At 41.9% G+C, this 16580-nt stretch overlaps 1 long non-coding RNA gene across 1 annotated transcript in view; it reads left to right on the plus strand.

Moving 5' to 3' along the window:
- Positions 1 to 16580, plus strand: part of LOC102762334 — a 33471-nt gene that overhangs the window by 197 nt on the left and 16694 nt on the right. Inside the window, exon 2 of the long non-coding RNA XR_001512313.1 lies at positions 8756 to 8896. This is a non-coding gene — a long non-coding RNA (uncharacterized LOC102762334). The remainder of the gene's footprint in view (positions 1 to 8755; positions 8897 to 16580) is intronic.

The following is a 16580-nucleotide window of genomic DNA, read 5'->3' on the forward strand; positions in this document are numbered from 1 at the left end:
GGGATGGAAGCAATGGGGTTTAATGCAGCGATCGCACTAGCAGTTGGTTCTCCAAGTGTGGTCGTCCTTTCAAGTTTGAGAACCACCGCTTTTTATAATCATGAAAACCTAAGTCGTAACCACAAAAAACTAAATTGAGGCCGAACCTATTGGAGATGTATTTATTTTAAACCTATTTTGTTAGAACAGATGTGTTTTAAATTCATTATATAGGTTCTGTCTCGCTTGGTAGAGAACAGTCTCCAAGTTTAGTCTTGTGGTAAACGGTGGTGTGACCGCTTTGATTTATGTTTAAAAAGGAATGGCCTGTCCCACCCGCGTGGCTCTTTAGTTGAGTGTCGACCTGTGAACCAGGAGGGTCAGGGCACCTGCCGGGTTGTGGGCTTGATCCCTAGTGTGGGGAGTGCAGGAGGCAGCTAATCAATGATTCTCATTGATATTTCTCTCTCTCCCTCCCTCTCCCTTCCTCTCTGAAATCAATAAAAATGTTTTTTGGTGTTTTGTTTTGTGTTTTTTTTTGAAGAAATGTGGCCCTAGCCAGTTTGGCTCAATGGATAGAGCATCAGTCTGCAGACTGAAGGGTCGCGGGTTCCATACCCATCGAAGGCGCGTGTGCCCTGGTGTCAGGCTCGGTCCCTGGCCTTTCCGGGACGAGGGGGAGGCAACAAATAAATCAGTGTCTCTCTCTCACATGGATGTTTCTCTCTGTGTCTCTCCTTTCCCTTCCACTCTCCAAAAATTAATAGCAAAAGATTCCCGAGTGAGGGTTAACAATGGAAAATATCCTCAGGTGAGGGTTACCGACAAAATAGGGAATGTGTTTGAAGCGGTTGTGTTTCTAATGGTATATACCATGTTACTTCTGAATGGTTACAGGAGATTGGAGCGAAAGCCAGATGTTTTCACTGATTACCCCTTTTACTCTTTACCCTTTTTTTCTATACATATGTAACTTTTTTCCAGTTAAACTAGCTATTAAAAAAAAAAAAAAAGATAAAGACCGGTGACACAAAAAAGCCAGGAAAGAACTTTGTCTGGGAGGTTGGGGTCTGTTGCTAGAACCTTAAGGCCCTCTTCCCAGGTGGGTTACCTCTTTTGGTCTGTGGCACCATTGCCTTAGTGTTCTCTTGGGGGTTTGGTAGTTTGTTTTGAAGAGATCTTCCCTTTTCTTCTCTACATACACACACATATCCCTCATTGAGTCATAATCTACAGAGATGGCAATTTGTGGTGACTGGAGTGGCAGTTTGCAGGAACTGGACATGCTGCAGGGGGCAGCAGCATGCAGCTAGCTTTAACCAGGAAGACAAACCAGAAAGGATGAACTTTTCCTTAATATATAGTAGAAGTTTGTTTAAAATACAGTGTAGTTTTTAACAACTGCTCTTATTCTAATTGTGTATTATTAAAATTAATGCCAGAAGGCTCTTTCTTGAATATAAAATAAACGTTGCAGTTGTGTAAAAATCTCTCAAGTAACAACTCTTCACTAATCTTCTAGATGAAAAAATATGAAAATATTTGTTATAAGCTCCAGTATAGATTTCTTTCTCTTCTGGATAGTTTTTGTTTTCAGGATTGCTTTTAGTCTCTCCCTCTGTGCAACATAGGTTATATTGGAGGGGGGCGGAGGGGAAGCTATCTTAAAGTTTAGTTCCTCACAAGGAAATGGTAACAGTTGTATACACGGTGCCATTTTTACACGTATTCATTTAATTTTCACAGTGATTCTATGTGCTATTAATGACATGATTCTATGTGCTATTAAAGACAAAACGAGCAAAAAACAAGACAAAACGAACAAATATAAACTGATTTAAGAGTATTACTTCAAATAGGTGTTCTGTCTTCCCACTTCCTTTGAAGTATCAAAATCTACTTTCAGTGTCTGATTTTTAAAACATTCTCTTTCAACCTCGCCAGCATGGCTCAGTGGTTGAGTGTCGACTTATGAACCAGGAGGTCAGGGTTTGATTCCGGTCAGGGTACAGGATCGAAGCAGTTTGATTCCTGACCAGGGCACATGCCTGGGTTGCAGGCTCAATCCCCAGTGTGGGGTGTGCAGGAGACAGCTGATCAATGATTCTTTTTCATAATTTATGTTTATATTTCTGTCTCCCTCTCCCTCTCTGAAATCAATACAAATATATTTTAAAAAATTCTCATTCAAATTTAGTCATGTTTATTCTTCAAAAAGAGCAATCTAAAATCTCTAGTTCTTTAAACCTAGTATTTATTTTAGTGAAAGTCAGTAGTAAAAAAGACTCCAAAGTTGTCATTAGAATATACTATTTCACTTTTACCTATCTTTCAAAGAAAACACTTAAACTGCTAAAATTAAACTATAGCAGTTGCCTTTGGAAATGTGCCAGTCTACTGCAGGGCACAATAAACTAATATAGTCAACGTCAGTGGTCGCCAACTGGTGGTCTGTGGACCACTAGTGGTCCGCAAGGTCCGAAAAGTTGGCGTCTGCTGTTGGCGTCCATGTTGTATTCCTTCTGACTAAGCGTAGCCTCAGGTTTGCCCACATTTTTTTGTTCCCTCAACAAATGCCTGAGGAGATGAATTAGAGATGTGTACACAGTGATCATTGCTTATGCTCCTTGCCCTCAATCATAATAGGTATTTTGAATGTTTGGATGGGGGTTTGCTGCAGGGCAAGCTACTGGCTTTTTGTGCTTACTGAGTATTGGGGGGGTACAGTGCCTTGAAAACATATCCTTGGATGACTTACAGGGCATCATTCACTTGAGGTTGAGGGAAAAACAACCTTAAATGGGTGCTGACCAATGCAGGTGCTCATCAGTGAGAGCATCCCTGCTTTGTTCACACAAGTCTGCATTGCCTTGCCAGTGTCAGGATACGCATCCCCAGCTATTCTGTTTTAGGTGTAGCGCTAGCGAACAGAAAACTGCCACTGGAAACAGACAGCAAGGATTCTTCCAGCTCGGAGAAGACTATGATCAGAAGCTTTAGAAGGATCAGAAATGGCAGGGTCATTCGCGGTTCTTTAGACCCTATAGGAAGGTGGTGTTTAGCAGTACTTTTACATACGTTCTTTGTGGGGTATATTCTGAGGGCAAAAAGAACAAAAACAAACACGTCACAGATGTATTGCCAATAGTACTATTGATCATGTAATTTTGAAACTTTCATGTCTAGTATAGATAAAGTATATAATATAGGTATGCTAGTTAAAACTCTTAAGAGGAAAGAAAAATAGAAAATAAAGAGTTTTTGGGGGGAAGCCCTCTAATGACATATATGATGTAATGTTACCCAGCGGAGAGTGCCCAAATAGCTTGATGTCTAGATACCATTGCCCACAGAAGAAACAGCATTTCTCCAAGAAGTGGTTGATTTCAGGTCTCAGGCCCAGAAAGTACAAAAGTGAGCCTGGAACATCTTGCCAGAAAGCAAGGAAGGGCCCCCAAACTAATAGGATCAAGTCAAAAGTTCACCGACCAGCTTGAGGGGACTCCGTTAGCCAGATGTGAATCAATGAGTCTTCAAAGCATAACGAGTGCCATATATTATCAAAGCATTGAATATATTTTTAGAATCCATAAGTTCAAAGTGATAATCAAAATCAAAGGTCGGGGGAGGGCTTTTTTTTTCTTTCTGGAGGAGTGCCAGGCAATAAATGTAAATGGAACAATAGAATTGGAAAAATCACCATGTGCAATCCCCAGTGATTTAGGCATAGGTTAGCCATAGAAGCTAAAACCCATCTTGTAAAAGGAGATAGGGAAAAGGAAGATGTTTACACAGTGTCAGTATCACCCCCCTCAGAGTACTTAGTAGTTACAAAGGGGAATATACACCATATAATGAAGAAATTCAAGCCACCAGCTTAACCTAGTGATCATACTTACCACCACTAATGGTGGAACAACCTGACTTTAAATGCCTCTTGGTTTGATGCAACGTTACGTAACAACTTCACTTATCACAAAGCCTTGCCCAAAATACTTAACCTGAATACCATCAAGCCTTTTGACCCAACTGCCAGTTTACAGGGGTAGAGGAACAAGTAAAATAACCCTGAGGGAAAACTCGGGCAGGTCCAGAATGTGGGACATTCCATAAGAAAACTGACCTAAATTCTTCAAGTTAATATTATTAGTAATAGTGGAAGACTGTTCTAGATTGAGACAAAAGACATATCAATGAAGTGCAATGGGTAAAGCTTGGTGAGTCTCATCTTGGAAAAACAAAACTATAAAAGAAACTTTGAGGACACTTTAGGAAATTTGAATATGAACTAGATATTAGATGATACTGAATTTTTAATTTTATTAGCTGTGAAATTTACATAGGTTACTTACAATGTCCTATTTAGGTATTTAGGGATGAAGTTCTATAACACCTGTAACATACCTTCAGATGGTTCAGCAAAAAAATTATATAAAGTTGTACAAAATTCACATGCGTATGAATATATATTTGTTTGGAGAAAATAAAACGTGGCAAAATGTTAACAATCATCGTGGAAGCATATATGTGTTCATTGTACTAGTCTTTCCACTTTTCTGTATGTTTCAAAAAGGTGGAGAAAAGTGTTCATAGACTAGCTAGAATAGTTTTGAGAGCCGTTGTATGTTTGGAGAATGATGGGGTAAAGCAGCAGATGGTTAAGGGGAACTAGGAGCTAGCTCAGCCGTGGGCAAACTATGGCCCGCGGGCCAGATCCGGCCCATTTGAAATGAATAAAACTATTGAAAAAAAGACCGTACTCTTTTATGTAATGATGTTTATTTTGAATTTATATTAGTTCACACAAACACTCCATCCATGCTTTTGTTCCGGCCCTCTGGTCCAGTTTAAGAATCCATTGTGGCCCTCGAGTCAGAAAGTTTGCCCACCCCTGAGCTAGCTGTAGCTTAACAACTCAGAAGTAATATGGAAGATTATAAAAGCCTATGTGTGGTTGTCAGAAACAAAAGGCTGTAAGAAGCCAGATGGGTCACGGCTTAGCAGGAAGATGTGGGCAGTGGAGGCCGAAGCAGTCACAGGATCTCTTTGAAGGCCAGGAAGGAAAGCATGAGAAAGAATTACTTTGACTTCCCCACATACAGGAGAGACTCCAGTGGCCCTTGCCCTCTGATGTGGTAACCAGAGCTTTTTTCATTTTTTTGGCCCTGTTTGGCTTTCTCATATAATAGCCTCCGGTGGTAGTCTTAAGATGATCTTTTATTTTTAAAAAATATTTTTATTGATTTCAGAGAGGAAGGGAGAGAGAGATAGAAATATCAATGAGGAAAGAGAGTCATGGATCTGCTGCCTCCTACACACCCCACGCTGGGGATCGAGCCTGCAACCCCGGGCATGAGCCCTAACTGGGAATTGAACTGTGACCTTCTGGTTTATAGGTCAATGCTCAACCACTGAGCCACACCAGCCGGGCTTAAGATGGTCTTTTAAACCTGGAGTTAATTGGATTCATCCATATCACAGTCCCTGAAAGTACCTTCTGTATCTGGATGTTTCCAGATGTTTATGTCACCAGTTTATTTATCCTAGAAAGTTTATTGCAGAAAAAGCCTAGAACATTCCACATCACTCTTATTGTACAGTAAATAGAACACTTTTTTTTTAAGGATACTTACATCAAACAACAGGTGGTAGGGGATATATGTTCCCAAATTTAAAGAGAAACCAAAATGAGACCCAGAGTTTTGCCCCATTAAGACTGTTGGCCCACAGTTTGATATAGTCACATTTAGCCATTTTATTGCTTCCAGTGTCAGCAGTTGAAAACAAAAAAAACAATTACAGAATGGAGACCTTAATGCCCAAAGAACCCATTAGGTGGCAGTGGGGACACAGGCATCTTTTGATGTCTGATTCCAAACGCCACCCCCCCACCCCCCCCTCAGAGATGGAGCTTGAGTGGAGGAACATTGCCATGCAGCTTTGTGGAGCAGTAGACAGGGGAAAACAAACAGCCAAAAAACAATGGTTTATAGGATCCAAGAAATGAAGAACTGATAGTCACCTGTACTCAACTCCTATTCTTGCTTTTAACATACTCAGTTTTTTGTTGTTGTTGTTTGTGCTTGCTCTGATTCTTTTATCCATAGTCCTTTAGGTCACTTGTGTGAAGTGTGGCTCATTGTGTTCAAGGCCCCACTACCTTTAATATGGATTTTTATAGCAACAGCCTCATTCTCCCTAAGTAGTGCTCATGAGAGACTGTTTGTGGGCCTGCTACATGTCATAGGTTGGGGTTCCAAGGAAAAGTACTCTGAGATTTCTGTGCACGAGGTTTGTTGGGTAATGCCCTTGGGAACATCACCGGTGAGAGGTGACAGAACAGCACTGGACAGGGGGAGAAGCTGCTTCGATGCATATGCAGAAGAGGCCTCAGTCAATCCTCTAGGAGCTGTGGAGCTGGGTGGCCCTTCTGACATGCTCCCCTCCCCCACCCCCTTAAGTTAAGGGAGCCAGGGCTTCATACCCAGCCCCAAATGATCAGCCAATAGATGCAGGCTGCCCTTGTGAAGGGGCAAACTGCCAGCCACCAACACTCCCTATGTCTAGGAGAATGAGAACCTCCGTCCGCAGAGGGGAATCTGGGCAGGGTACCACAGCATCCCCTATTTTTGGCATCTCTGACGCTGCCTGTCTTGCAGAAGCTACCCATATTAGAAACTCTGAAACAATGTCACCTTCTCAATCTTGTTTTCCTCGCATTAAAAGCTAATGGAAAAATACCTCTGCACTTCCTGCAGATGATATCATGCTTGTTTCAAATTGATTTCTGATATATACATACATATATATTTTATGGTGGAGAGCTCGCTGAGGCATGAGCATCTCAGGTGCAAAGACTAAGCATTTCCTCTGTTGAAGAATGCTCCAAAAATTTTTGGCACAACTTGGTGATTATTTATTCCAACACATCAAAAGCCATTAGAGTGCATTTTATGTATTTTTAAAGAGAAATAAATCATATTTTCTGAAAATAGCCTAATTGCAGGAAGGAAATGCATAATCAGCTATTAGAAGTTCTAGAATTTATATTTCTGCCTGACTTTGTTGCCTTTTGTATTCTGTGACTCTGAGGCACTTTCTGCCCATTTCAGCTTCAGGAATCACTTTCCCCCTTATACTGTAGCCATTTGACTAACTCTACCACCTCAGAGTCTTCTGGATGGATGTATTCCCTCTTCCCCCTGCTGCAAACTGGCTGTCATCAATTCTCACCTGCTTGATGCATTGAATAGATTAAGAAAGGGATTCCTTTTCAAAGATGCATCTTCTACATGTGGCTGCCAAATTGGTCTTCTGGAAACATGAAATATGCCTACTACACCTACCTGTTAAAAATCTCAACTTGTGCCCTAACCGGTTTGGCTCAGTGGATAGAGCATCAGCCTGTCGACTCAAGGGTACCAGGTTCTATTCCGGTCAAGGACATGTACCTTGGTTGCGGGCACATCCCCAGTAGGGAGTGTGCAGGAGGCAGCTGATCGATGTTTCTCTCTCATCAATGTTGCTAACTCTCTATCCCTCTCCCTTCCTCTCTGTAAAAAATAAATAAAATAAAAAATAAGTAAAAATTAAAAAAAAAAATCTCACCTTGTTAGCCCACCATATAAGGCCATTAATGGCATGGCCACAGTCTGCTTTTCGGCCTGAGCGCTGAGCACATACATACTCCGTGTCCAAACCTGCCCTGCTCTCGCTCGCCTTACTGGTTGGCCTCTCATTCTTTTTCCCACTTCCCTGTCTGAAAGAATATCTTTAACGGCGGCCCAGTTCCAATTAAACATTGATACTGCTCACCAGCATTCACAGGCGGGACACCTTGCTTCTCTCTCCTTCAGTATTTTTACATCTAGTAAGAGCACCCTGGACTATTGGGGTTTAGAACAGAGTTCCTCTAGGCATTATATCCATAGGGCTGGGATGACATCTTGTTCTTCGTTGCATCTTCAACACTTGGCAAGGTGTGCCTGGCACTAGTAGAATTGAAAACATGGGAGAAGCCAACTTTTGATAGCAGTGAACATTGTATTTGACTTTGGAGAATATTCTAAAGATTTCTTGTAATTTGTTATATTTCTCTGACACATGGGCACCTGATACCAGTTTCTTCGTAGGTTCTTACTGTAGTGAGATGCAAGGCGTTAATGTCTTGAAGCATTTTCTTGGTGGGGAGAACTTTTGATTGATCCTAATTAACAGTGTCTCTCTTTCTAGGCAGTTGACATGTGTGTTTGCTGGTAAGGATATATATATACAGAAAAAATAGGATTGTAATAGCTTGATTATGAGCAATTTAATCAGTGTATCTCTGGTTTTTTTGTTTATTTGTTAGTTTGTTTCTGATTAGCTACCTAATTTGATGCTTTCTCCACAGGCAGAGTGAAGTAGAACCAGTCAACCCAACAGTCAATGGAAGAATAAAAAGCAACTGAGACAAGAAAGTGGCTACAATTTATATAGATCTATTTGACCATTTGTCTTGTGGCTTATGAAGAGTATTGAACACAAAGCCCATGTTCATTTACTCTCTTTGCTATGACTTGTAAAGTGGCTAGGGTAGTCATGTTACTTCTTCTGTCTCATCTGAAAAAAAAAAAAAAAAGAGGATATTTCCCTGTCTCATAAGACAAACAAATTAATGTGACTATAATATCTGCTTCTAACAGTTTGTGAGCCTAGATTAAATGGTTATGGGCTTTTTTTAGTTGTAATTGACATTCTGTCTCGTCTTACTGTTTTTATTCTGCATTGCTCTCAGATCTCTATCTTATGATCAAAGGAAGACATGTCAACATGCTTGACTACCTGTGGAACAGCATGCTGGACCTGGGATCCGTAGTTCTAGTGAGGATTCTGCCTCTTGCTAGCTGTGAGAATGGCCCATATTAGTCCTCTAATGGTAAGCTCTAATAAGGGATTTCTGTGTATGAAATTCCATCTCATCCCGTCTCTCCCCATCCCATGCAGGCCAACTCCCAGATCTAGGTGTTCATTGTAGACTCAACACATGTTCGCTAAAGGAGGAAGCTATCTCTTGAGAGCTGACTTCTCCTTTTACTTTACAGGGAAAGAAAGGTCACTTGGCAACAACTTCCTTTGATAATTCCCCCCTCCAGCACACACACCTAAAAATGATTTGTGTTGATTCATCCTTGGAAAGATTTTTAAAATGACTGTTAAAATTTAAATCATGTATACAACCAAAGCATCATTAAAAAGGTAAAGACATGCCACAGACCATGAGAAGATATTTGCAATAAAGAACTAGTAACCAGAATACTTTTTTAAAATCCTATATATCATTAAGAAAACAGGTAAATAACCCAATGGAAAAGTTAACACACACGAGTCAGAGGAGGAGAAGATATGAAGAAACAGTTTATGTAAGAAAGAACCCCAAATGGCCAATAAATATCTAAAAATACTCAAGCCCTAGCTGTTTTTGGCTCAGTGGATAGAGCATCGGCCTGCGGACCAAAGGATCCTGGTTTCGATTCTGGTCAAGGGCTCAGACCTCGGTTATAGGCTCCTCCCCGGCCCTGGGCCTGGTCAGGGCTCCTGCAAGAGGCAACCAATCCATGTGTTTCTCCCACCTAGATGTTTCTCTCTCTCGTTCCCTCTCTCTTCCACTCTTAAAAATCAATGGGAAAATATCCTCAGGTGAGGATTTAAGAAAATGTATTTAAAAATACTCAAAGTTATAAGTAATCAGGGGTGTATCAACAAAAACTGTAACCCATCAAATGGAAGAAAATGTAAAAGTCTGAAAAATAACCCCCAGAAAACGGTGACACTCATGCACGACTGATGGGAGTCCATATTGTTATGTCCACAGTGGAGAGCAAGTTGGCATTCTATTAAGTTGAAGGTGGGCTCCCCTCACAAACCAGCAGCTCCACTCTGAGAGAGGCTCTTGCTTTTGTAATAAGGGAGACACATTACATTTATTATAGCTTTGATTTTAAAAAACAAAAACTTAAAAATCACAACCTGAATGTCCACCAACCGAAAAATAGAGGGGAAAAAATGCAGTGCATTTAAGTCCATAAATGAATGAATATTCACGAAATTAATAAAAGTGAATGAACTCAGGGTACATGTATCAACATGGATAAAACTCAAAAATAATAATTCAGCCCAAAAAAAGCAAATTGCCTGAAAACCTACTAAATTGTCGCCCTGCTCGCTCAGCTGCCAGAATCATTCTTTTATCATGCCACTTTCCAGTTTTTTATCTTCCAGTGGTTTTCCATTCCATTGGAAGTAGTTTCAGTAGCTTAGCATGACCTAGAAGGTCCTTCAAGATCTGGGTCCTGCCAAAACCTCCAGCCTTAGTCATACCAAACCACTCGCAGGTTTCTAAATGAGCCATGGGATCACACCTCGGTGGCTTTGCCAATCTTTTTTTTTTTTTTTAAGTAATAAACAATGTATTAGATCAAAGAAAATTGAATCCTATACTAGAAGGTGAAAGCTGAAAATCACATCACTGAATCTCCTGAGGGCTCTTTTTTTTTTCTTTTAAAAAATATTTTTATTAATTTTTTGGGGGTAACATTGGTTAATAAAATTACATAGGTTTCAAGTGTACAATTCTATATTATATTGCATATTGTGTTTTCATCACCCCAAGTCAAGTTTCCTTCCATCACCACCTATCCCCCATACTCTCTTCTATCTTCCCTCATCCTCCTTTCCCTCTGGTAATCACCACACTGTTGTCTGTATCTGCAAGTTGTGTTTATTGGTGGGTTTGGTGTTTTTTTGTTTGTTTGTTTTGTTTTTTGCTTAATCCTTCACCTTTTTCAGCCAGCGCCACACCCCGCTCCCCTCTGACAGCTGCCAGTCTTCTCTATTTATGAGTTTCCATTTTGTTTGTTAGTTAATTTTGTTCATTAGATTCTACCTATGAGTGAAATCATATGGTACTTGTCTTTCTCTGACTGGCTTATTTCACTTAGCATAGTGCTCTCCAGGTCCATCCATTCTGTTGCAAATGGTAAGAGTTCCTTCTTTTTTAACGCAGCGTAGTATAGCCATGCTGGCAGGTGTGAGGTGATATCTTGTGGTTTTAATTTGCATTTCTCTGATGATTAATGACATCTTTTCATATGTCTGTTGGCCATCTGTCTTTTTAGGTCCTTGGCCCATTTTTAATGGGATTGTTTGTTTTCTTGATATTGAGTTGCTTGAGTTCTTTATAAATTTGGATATTAACCCCTTATCAGTTGTATCATTGGCAAATGTGTTCTTCCTTTCAGTGGGTTGTCTTCATTTCGTTGATGGTTTCCTTTGCTGTGCAAACCCTTGTCAGTTTGATGTAGGCCTTGGCAATCTTGGTTTTTTTGTGGAAGTTTCTTCTCTCATTTCCCTGGCTAACCTGTACTCATCCTTCAATCCTTAGCTCAAGGATCATCTTTTCTTGGAAGAGTTTCCTGACCCCTTTCTCCAGGTGGAATTGCATGTCCCCATGCTTCCCCTTTTGATGTCATGGCATCCTGTGCTAACTTACCTCTGTTGTATCTAGTGTTCCACTGTGCTCTCATCATTGATGTACCTTTAGAGTCAAGTCTTACTTATCTGTAGGTCTCCAGAATATGGCATACAGTAGGTGCTTGATGTTTGTTGAATGAATGAATTGATGAATGCCTGAATGAAATAGAGTATGAATTGAATACCTACTAGTATATGGATCTTATCCAAATCTTATTCATTAAAATCTTGATACACTTGCCCTAAACTTTACCAAGATAAAAATATCCACATGAGAAAAGCAGACAAGAACCTGTGGCAAAGGTCCGAGAGGAATTTTGTACACATGCCTAGGCAAGGAGACCTGAGGGGAGTGAAGCATACTGGGCTTATTTTCCCACCAAGAGGGCTAAATGATTCACCTCCATAGGTGATCATCTCCTATGATCATGAGCACGACATGGGTAGACCAGCTGGCTTAAACTGGGAGAGCCACCTTTTTCAGTGAAACATTTTTTGGTATTTTTCCCAGCCATAGGTGATAGAATACCTTCATTTGCTTTTTATTCTACTTCTTATGGAATAGTTCTCATGCCCATCATTCATATTCTTGGGGTCTTTGCTTCTAACCTATATTTAGTAGGCCCCCTTGTAAGTCTATCTGGAATGGGTTTAAGCAACTCACTTGCCAAAACAAGGCCCAATTTTTTTTCAAAATATTATCTATTGTTCTCATTATGTTCAGCTTGTCAGTTTGTGAGATCCACCATGAAGAGAGACTACAGAGTTGACAGTAGGGAGATGATTCTCTCTGAACCAGCTCAGACCAGGAAAGATGGACCACAGACAGGTTTGATCTCCCAGCTGAACAGGTAGAGTCATCTTTAACTTTGTAGGGAGGCCTCTGCCACGGCATCACCCAACCCCCCACCCTCATCAGCTTCCCTCGTGCACATGCCTGCTCTTGCTTCTATTCCATCTTCTGTCTTCCAAAGCTGGTTGGGTACAGGGCCTGGAACCAGCCAGCTCTTACCTCTGCCCTCACCAGCCTATGCTAGTCCTCTTCTTTGTGGCCTGATGTTTTCTTTATAGGGTTCCCAGACAATAACCAGCCTCTTAGAAAGTTTATAGATGACCCTCTACTTTAAAAGTGTGCACTTTTTTTTTAAATTGCTGGATCTGATGACCACATTTGTACTTTCTGTAGATATCTCTTGACCTCCCCAGAGTTCTCATCCTGAACCCACTTAATACATAAACTTGGGCAGGGCTCTTGAAACCTGGGAGAGGCAATATTCCAGCAGAGTGTCCAGTGGAGTCTGTTGGCGATTCCCTTTCTACCTCTGAGACACTCCTTTAACATGTGTGAGACCCCTTGAGAGTTCAGTTTAGATACAGCAGAAGCAGTAACAACAAAGGTATACCAAAGAAGGAAAACAAGTTGTCAAGAACAATGAGTAATGGTAGAGCTCTTAAAAAATCAATATCTGTCTGCATATTTCTATGCATGGGGTGAGTCCATCAAAGTGAGTGGGTGACATTTGTCCCTGCCTGGCTGAGCCAGTGCTGCATGACTCACTTTCTGTGCTATCAGCGAAACACCAGCCTCTTGGCTGAGAGTTAATACTCATGAAAGGAAACTATTCTGCATCTATCACTAATTGAATTTTTAAATGTAATCCAATTTACGAACTTCCTCCATATTCTCTTGGTTGTTTCTCAGCTTCCTCCTAATCACTTTGCAGCCTGGCTAGATCTAATCAGGCTTATTTAAGTTTGCTTTGAGGAGGAGTTAAATGCCTCCTTTTCTAAGATCATTGTGTTACCCACCCCCCACCCCCCACACCCGCCCTGGCCCAGTCCTCTCACCCCTCCACCCCTAGTACAGGTCAGGTAGAGCGGAGAGGTGATCTCATAGGGTTTTTCCACCTAAGGAGTCTAGTTTTTAAAACATAAATATGTGAAAGCCCCAATCATTGTCTCTTAAAATCCCCTTTGTGCTCAAAGAGGAAGCTTGGCAAGTACTTCCAGCAAAGTATCGGGAATATCAGATAGCGCTGATTCCCCGAGTCCTAGAAACAGACCTCAATTTCCCCAATCCACATTCAAGATGAGAAAACTTCCCTTTCTCGTGCACTGATATGACAACAAACCAGAGAGCAGTCTGTCCTCTGACAAATATGGCCGATGAATTTGACAAGTGTTCCATCTTATTCCAGCGGCTTATGCTGGGCCCTTCTGGATACATTGCTCCCCCGGGTTCTCTGTTCAAGTCTTATGCATCCCCAACTCACTGACTTAGAGGGAGCCCTCCCCCGCTGCCCCCCAACTCCTCTGGCACAGAGTTCAATCTCTTACTTGGCATTTAGTGTAGGCTTCCCAGGGCAGAGACTGAGCTGAAATCTTATTGGCATACCTGGTGGTACTTAGCTTATTGCCCTGGTGTGCAGTGCAGGCTGGGCATCAGAGTCAGCCCTGTCCAGGCCCCACAACAGACCTTCTGAATCAGAATCACTACTTGGATGATTCTGACTTACCCCGGGATGAGAACTACCACTTTGCTGTTATTGTAAGGGTTACATGAGCTAATATAGAGACTGACACTTTTTTAAACTATAGACTTTAGTTAGAAATGCTCACTGTGTCTTGAGAGCTTGTTTGGAGGTTCTAGCAGGGGAGCGCAGCTACTCGTATACCCTTGACCGAAGATCGGTCCTCTCCTCAGGGGGGGGGAAGGTCGTCTTCTTCGGGAGGGACGGGAGGGACACACATGGATCGGTGAGGGAGGAGGGGGACACCCGCCTAGCCAGCCAGATCAGCCAAATCAACCCTGGCGATCAATGGGGTGACAGATGTCGCAGCCAGATCGCCCTCACACCCAGAAATGCTCACTGTGTCTTGTAATGAATGCGAATGCTACCCCTAACCCCACCCCTAGCTCCCTAGTTCCTACTCCCTGTCTTTCTAAAACGTGCATGTGTTTAGCAGGCTGCGCTTCCTCAACACAGTCCCCTTGCTTCAGGGGAAGCTCTTCCACCCCCAGGGTGAGGTTGGGTGAGAGACTGGGTGGTCTGAGGTTAAATCCATGATTCAGGAATGGGTGTGTGACCCAATTCTGGCCTCTGAGAGGTTAAGAGGAGCGGGGGAGCCTTCTGGGAAGGGTCTTCCTCTTGTAGGAAGGTTTACTGTTTTTCTTGCTGTTACCCTGGTTGTCACTGGCAGCCACCTATGATCTGTCTCCCTCCCCTCTCTCCCTTCCTCAGAGGGAACAAGTCTTAAGAGGAAGCTGTGAAAAGAATCGTAGATCTTTAATGGTGGATCAAGCAAGCCTGAATTGATCTAAATTTAGACTTCCATTTATGTGTACTAATAAGGGCCTAGTTGTTTAAGACAGTTCTATTACTTGTGACTGAAATATCCTCCCAGATACACTTGTTCTTATTTCTTCAATCCTAAGTACCACCTGGCAAAATGCCCTCTTTCGTAAATAAGCATTTGTTGAAGGAATGAATGAATTCGTAGTCATTGAGTACCTACATATGCCAAGTACTAGAGACAAAGTAGTAACTAAACAAAGTCCCTGTCCTCTTGATTTTATATTGTGGTGGGAATATCACTGCACTTGCTGGTCAGGTTAGCAGCTTCTCTAGGGAAATAAGCTTTATGTTTCTCCTTGTACAGAAAGGAGATGGTTCACCCAACATAAGTAGAATGGGAGCACCTGTGCCAAAGGATCAGTGCTTAGGAATTCACTTGAGCACCAGAGTGACTTTTGCAGTTAAAGGAAAAGGAAAGGACAAGTGAGATCATGAAGAATACTTTGTCTCCAAGTTTATGACTCCCAGGGAAAACTGCAGTGCTGCTATTACCACATCTCAGCCCCAGAGCCTAAGACAGGTAATTGCAGAGGACCAGATGGGGAGTAGCAATCTGAAAGGGTCAGGAGCACTTGATTTACTCAGTGTCAGTCTGACTATGTGAAAGGTAAGCACAGGAGGTAGTGATCAGACCATCTCCAGGTCTTCCCTCTGCATGAAAGCATCCCCTTAAAGATCGCCCAGTGCCAGCTTAACCTGGAAAATGTCCTTCCTTAGAGAGATTTTAGTAAAGGATAGACTCATTTAAGACTGCCTTACATGAATTCTTTGTGCACGCGATGGGATGGTCTCATTATTTTTCTAAGGAAGTGAACACTAGTGAGAGTGAGTAGATCCGTCACTGAAGATGAAGGAAGGAATTACCTGGTGAGGGAAATGACTGAGGTGAAGACAGATTTTAGGTAGTGATAGGCCTAGTCAGAAAACAAATTCTTGGTGGTCAGAAAGCAAATTCAACAGATGCGGTAGGAAGGAGCAGTCTAGCAAAATGAAGTGAGGGGCAAAATCAGGAAGATTAAGCCTGGCTGGCCTCGCTCAGTGGTTGAGCATTGACCTATGAACCAGGAGGTTATGGTTTGATTCCTGGTGAGGGCATATGCCTGGGTTGCGGGTTCAATCCCCAACCCGGGGTGTGCAGGAGGCAACCAAACAGGGATTCTCTCTCATTGATGTTTCAATCTCCCCCTCTCCTTCTCTAAAATTATATATATATATATATATATTTGTTTTCAGAAAGGAAGGGAGAGGGAGAGAGTGATAGAAACATCAATGATGGGAATTCAGGAAGATTAACTATCATGCAAAACCAAGGTAAACCCTCTAGACCTAGAGAGATGGGGCTTCATGGAACAGAGCTTAGGAACTTTGAAGCTTGACATCAAAGAAACTAGAGTCAGTTACATTGACTGGAAGGTCTTGAGGTTGGGCCTTAGTAATAAAACTCAACACCAGCTGAGAGACAGGGGACTAACAAAGCACTACTCCTTCTAGGGTAGGAGTTTTCCCATAGGCCTTGTGAGATAAGGTACATAGTCAGTACTGTGTTAAGTGTTGAGTGGCAGAATTAGTTCATCAGGCTGCCCTGTAAGATGTCAGCAATCAGACAGTTCTTCATTCTTCAGCTCTAAAATTACAGGTTCTTCTGGAACTGGCAAAATCTTCAGTTCCCTGAAACTAAAAGACAGTCATGGTAGGACATCCTCCCCACTCAAACCTCCCCCTCCCGCCACACCA

Source organism: Myotis davidii, unplaced genomic scaffold, assembly GCF_000327345.1.
Source record: "Myotis davidii unplaced genomic scaffold, ASM32734v1 scaffold107, whole genome shotgun sequence".
Taxonomy (NCBI): Eukaryota; Metazoa; Chordata; class Mammalia; order Chiroptera; family Vespertilionidae; genus Myotis; species Myotis davidii.